The following is a 5,507-nucleotide window of genomic DNA, read 5'->3' as shown; positions in this document are numbered from 1 at the left end:
TAGTATGCAGAACCTTTACCGGTAGTATACAGGGCTGTGGGACTGCAGCAACACACACTGGTGGTATACAGCAACACACACTGGTAGTATGCAGGGCTGTGGAACTAGCAACATCACACTGGTGGTATACAGGGCTGTGGGACTGCAGCAACACTGGTAGTACCAGGGACAAACACACTGGTAGTATACAGGAGCAACATCTTTACTGATGGTATACGGAGCAACACACACTGATGGTATACAGGAGCAACACACACTGGTAGTATACAGGGCTGTGGAACAGCAGCAACACACACACTGGTGGTATACAGGGCTGTGGAACAGCAGCAACACACACTGGTAGTATACAGGAGCTGTGGAACAGCAGCAACACACACTGGTGGTATACAGCAGCAACACACACTGGTAGTATACAGGAGCTGTGGAACAGCAGCAACACACACTGGTGGTATACAGCAGCAACACACACTGGTGGTATACAGGAGCTGTGGAACAGCAGCAACACACACTGGTAGTATACAGGAGCTGTGGAACAGCAGCAACACATACTGGTGGTATACAGGAGCTGTGGGACAGCAGCAACACACACTGGTAGTATACAGGAGCTGTGGGACTGCAGCAACACACTGGTAGTATACAGGAGCAACACACACTGGTAGTATACAGGAGCTGTGGAACTGCAGCAACACACACTGGTGGTATACAGGAGCTGTGGGACTGCAGCAACACACTGGTGGTATACAGGAGTTGTGGAACAGCAGCAACACACACTGGTAGTATACAGGAGCTGTGATACAGCAGCAACACACACTGATGGTATACAGGAGCAACACACTGGTGGTATACAGGGCTGTGGGACTGCAGCAACACACTGGTAGTATACAGGAGTTGTGGAACAGCAACAAACTACACCGGTAGTATACAGGAGCTGTGATACAGCAGCAACACACACTGATACAGGAGCAACACACACTGATGGTATACAGGAGCAATGGTGGTAGCAACACACACTGGTGGTATACAGGAGCAACACACACTGGTGGTATACAGGAGCAACACACACTGGTGGTATACAGGAGCAACACACACTGGTGGTATACAGGAGCTGTGGGACTGCAGCAACACACACTGATGGTATACAGGAGCTGTGGGACTGCAGCAACACACTGGTGGTATACATAACACACACTGGTAGTACAGGAGCTGTGGACTGCAGCACACACTGGTGGTATACAGCAGCAACACACACTGGTAGTATAGAGGAGCTGTGGAACAGCAGCAACACACACTGGTGGTATACAGGAGTTGTGGAACAGCAGCAACACACACTGGTGGTATACAGGAGTTGTGGAACAGCAGCAACACACACTGGTGGTATACAGGAGCTGTGGAACAGCAGCAACACACACTGGTGGTATACAGGAGTTGTGGAACAGCAGCAACACACACTGGTGGTATACAGGAGCTGTGGAACTGCAGCAACACACACTGGTAGTATACAGGAGCTGTGGGACAGCAGCAACACATACTGGTGGTATACAGGAGCTGTGATACAGCAGCAACACATACTGGTGGTATACAGGAGCTGTGGGACTAATGATCAGTCAGGTACACACAGAGGTACTGAGCTGCTGCTACTACTACCGCTACCGCTACTGCTACCGCTACTACTACTACTACTACTACCGCTACTGCTACCGCTACTACTACCGCTACCACTACTGCTACCGCTACTACTACTACTACTACTACCGCTACTGCTACCGCTACTACTACCAGCTACCACTACTGCTATGCTACTACTGCCACTACTGCTACCGCTACTACCACTACCACTACTGCCGCTACGCTACCACTACTGCTACCGGCTACTGCTACTGCAGCTAACACTGCTGCTACCGCTACTACTACCGCTACCAGTGCTGCTACTACCACTACCACCACCACCAGTGCTACTACTACTACTACTACTACCAGTGCTACTACTACTACTACCACCAGTTGCTACTACTACTACTACTACCACCAGTGCTACTACTACTACCACCAGTGCTGCTACTACTACCACCACCAGTGCTACTACTGCTACTACTGTTGTTCTACTACCACTACCAGTGCTGCTACTACTACTGCCACCTGCCGCCAGTTGCTGCTACTACTACTACCACCAGTGCTGCTGCTACTGCTACTGCCACTGCCACCGGTGCTGCTACTGCTGCTGCTACTGCCGCCGGTTGCACTGCTGCTACTGCCGCCGCCAGTGCTGCTGCTGCTACTGCTGCCACCAGTTAACTGCTGCTACTGCCACCGTTAGGCGGCATTGCTGCTGCTGCCGCCGGTTAACGCTGCTGCTGCTGCTGCTACCGCCGGTTAACGTGCTGCTGCTGCCGCCAGTTGTGCTGCTGCTGCCGCCGCTGCCAACAGTTAACTGCTGCTACTGCCGCCAGTTAGCAATTGCTGCTACTGCCGCCAGTTAACGGCTACTGCTGCTGCCGCCAGCTGCTGTTGCTACTGCCGCCGCTTAACGCTGCTGCTGCTACCACCAGTTAATTGCTGCTACTGCCGCCGCCGGCAACAGTTGCTGCTGCTGCCGCCGCTGTAACGATGCTGCTGCTGCCGCTGTGCTGCTGCTGCTGCCGCAGGTTGCTGCTGCTGCCGGTTTGCATACTGCCACTGCACCTGTTGCTGCTGCCAGTTAACGCTGCTGGTTGCTGCTGCCACCAGTTGTTGAGTTGCTGCTGCCGCAGTTGCTGCTGCTGCCACCAGTTAACGTATTACTGCTGCTACTGCCGCCAGTTAGCTGCTACTGCTACTCTACTGCTACTGCCAGTGCCTGCTACTGCCACCAGGTTGCTGCTGCTGCCTGCCAGTTAACACTGCTACTGCACTGCCACCAGTTTGCTGCTGCCGCTACTGGTGCGCTGCTGCTGCTGCTGGCCGGTGCGCTGCTGCTGCTACTGCCACCAGTTGCTGCTGCTGCAGTTAACGGCTGTTGCTGCTGCTGCGCAACCGCAGTTAACGCTGCTGCTGCTGCTGCTACCAGGCGGCTGCTGCTGCTGCTGCCGCCAGTTAGCAATTGCTGCTGCTGCCGCCGCCCAGTTAATTGCTGCTGCTGCCGCCAGCAGGCTGCTGCTGCTACTACTGTTGCTGCAGCTGCTGCTGCTGCTACTGCTGCTGCCAGTGCTACTATTGCTGCTGCTGCTGCTGCCAGTGCTGCTACTACTGCTGCTGCTGCCACCAGTGCTGCTACTACTACTATCAGCTGCTGCTGCTACTGCTGCTGCTGCCGCTGCTGCTGTCACCAGGCTCTGCTGCTGCTGCTGCACCTGCCAACGTATTGCTGCTGCTGCTGCTGCTGCTGCCGCTTGCTGCTGCCGCTGCTAAATCGCTGCTGCTGCTGCCGCGCTGTTGCTGCTTGCTGCTGTCGCTGCTGCTTGCTGCTGCTGCCGCTGCTGCTGCTGCTGCTGCTGCTGTTGCTGCTGCTGCTGCTGCCGTTGCTGCTGCTGCTGCTGCTGTTGCTGCTGCTGCTGCTGCTGCTGCTGCTGCTGCTGCTGTACTGCTGCATTGCTGCTGCTGCTACTGCTGCTGCTGCTGCTGCTGCTGCTGCTGCTGCTGCTGTTGCTGCTGCTGCTGCCGCTCTGCTGCTGCTGCTGTGCTGCTGCTGCCATGCTGCTGCTGCTGCTGCTGGTATCTGCTGCTGCGTGCTGCTGCTGCTGCTGTCGTGCTGCTGCTGCTGCTGCCGCGAGTACTGCTGCTGCTGCTGCTGCTGCTGCGCTGCTGCTGCTGCTGCTGCTGCTGCTGCCGCTGTTGCTGCTGCTGCTGTCAGCTGCTGCTGCCAGTCTGCAATGCTGCTGCTGCTGCTGCTGCCGCCTTGCTGTCTGCTGCTGCTGCCGCTGCTGCTTGCTGCTGCTGCTGCTGCTGCTGCTGTTGCTGCTGCTGCTGCACTGCTGCTGCTGCTGCTGCTGCTGCTGCTGTCGGTTTTGCTGCTGTTGCTGCCGTGCTGCTGCTGCTGCTGCTGCTGCTGCGTTACTGCACCTGTGCTGCTGCTGCTGCTGCTGCTGCTGCTGCTGCTGCTGCCGCTGTGCTGCTGCTGCTGCGGCTGCTGCTGCTGCTGCTGCTGCCGCTGCTGCTGCTGCTGCTGCGTGCTGCTCTGCTGCTGCCATGCTGCTGCTGCTACTGCAACTGTCTGCTGCTGCTGCTGCTGGTGCTGCTGCTGCTACTGCTGCTGCTGCTGCTGCTGTGCTGCTGCCGGCTGTTGCTGCTGCTGGCTACTGCCGTTGCTGCTGCTGCTGGTCAGCTGCTGCTGCTGCTGCTGCTGCTGCTGCTGCTGCTGCTGCTGCTGCTGTGGCTGCTGCTGCTGCTGTGCTGCTGGTGGTGCTGCTGTTGCTGCCGTTGCTGCACTGTCGACTGCTGCTGCTGCTGCTGCTGCTGCTACTGTCGGTGCTGCTGCTGCTGCTGCTGCCGTCCAACGCTGCTGCTGCTGCTGCACAACGCTGCTGCTGCTGCTGCCGGCTGTTGCTGCTGCTGACGCTGTCGGCTGCTGCTGCTGCTGCTGCTGCTGCTGCTGCTGCTGCTGCTGCTGCCGCGCTGTCGCTGCTGCTGCTGCTGCTGTCGCTGCTGCTGCTGCTGCCGCCTGTCGCTGCTGCTGCTGCTGCGCAACGTTGCTGCTGCTGCTGCCGCTACTGCTGCTGCTGCTGCTGCTGCTGCTGCTGCTGCTGCTGCCGCCGAGTCTGCTGCTGCTGCTGCTGCCGCTGTGCTGCTGCTGCTGCTGCTGTCTGCTAAACTGCTGCTGGTGCTGCTGCTGCTGCTGTGCATTCGCTGCTGCAGTGCTGCTGCTGCTGTCTGCTGCTGCTGCTGCTGCTGCTGCTGCTGCTGCTGCTGCTGCTGCTGCTGCTGCCATGCTGCTGCTGCTGCTGTACTGCTGCTGCTGCTGCTGCTGCTACTGTGCTGCTGCTGCTGCTGCTGCCGCTGCTGCTGCTGCTGTGCTGCTGCTGCCGCTGCTGCTGCGCTGTCGCTGCTGCTGCTGCTGCTGCTGCTGCTGCTGCACTGCTGCTGCTGCTGCTGCCGCAGCTGTCATGCTGCTGCTGCTGCTGTCCGCTGCTGCTGCTGCTGCTGCTGCTGCTGCTGCCGTACTGCTGCTGCTCCTGCAGTCATGCTGCTGCTGCTGCTGCTACAACTGCACTGTCTGTGCTGCTGCTGTATGCTGCTGCTGCTGCTGCTGCTGCTGCTGCTGCTGCTGCTCAGCAGCTATCGTACTATAACCAACTGCTATTGCTATCTGCTGCTGCTGTTGCTGCTGCGACTGAGCAACAATTGCTGCTGCCGCTGCTGACAACACTGTCTGCTGCTGCCGCTGCTGCTGCACTGTCGTACAATTGCTGCTGCTACTGCGACTGTGCCGCTGCTGCTGCTGTCATGCTACTGCCACTGCTGCCGCTGTCATGCTGCTGCTGCTGCTGCTGTCAGCCGCTGCTGCTGCTGCCGCCGCCGGCAACAGTACTGCTGCC

General features: G+C 58.2%; 1 pseudogene; it reads right to left on the bottom strand.

Moving 5' to 3' along the window:
* Positions 1-2,546: 2,546 nt before the first annotated feature.
* The window catches only part of LOC135566407 (AF4/FMR2 family member lilli-like), a 5,195-nt pseudogene continuing 2,234 nt past the window's right edge, over positions 2,547-5,507 (bottom strand).

This window comes from Oncorhynchus nerka, unplaced genomic scaffold (genome assembly GCF_034236695.1).
Source record: "Oncorhynchus nerka isolate Pitt River unplaced genomic scaffold, Oner_Uvic_2.0 unplaced_scaffold_5132, whole genome shotgun sequence".
In the NCBI taxonomy this organism is placed as follows: Eukaryota; Metazoa; Chordata; class Actinopteri; order Salmoniformes; family Salmonidae; genus Oncorhynchus; species Oncorhynchus nerka.
Note: the sequence above shows the minus strand (reverse complement) of the source record. Positions and strands in the feature narration are given on the sequence as shown.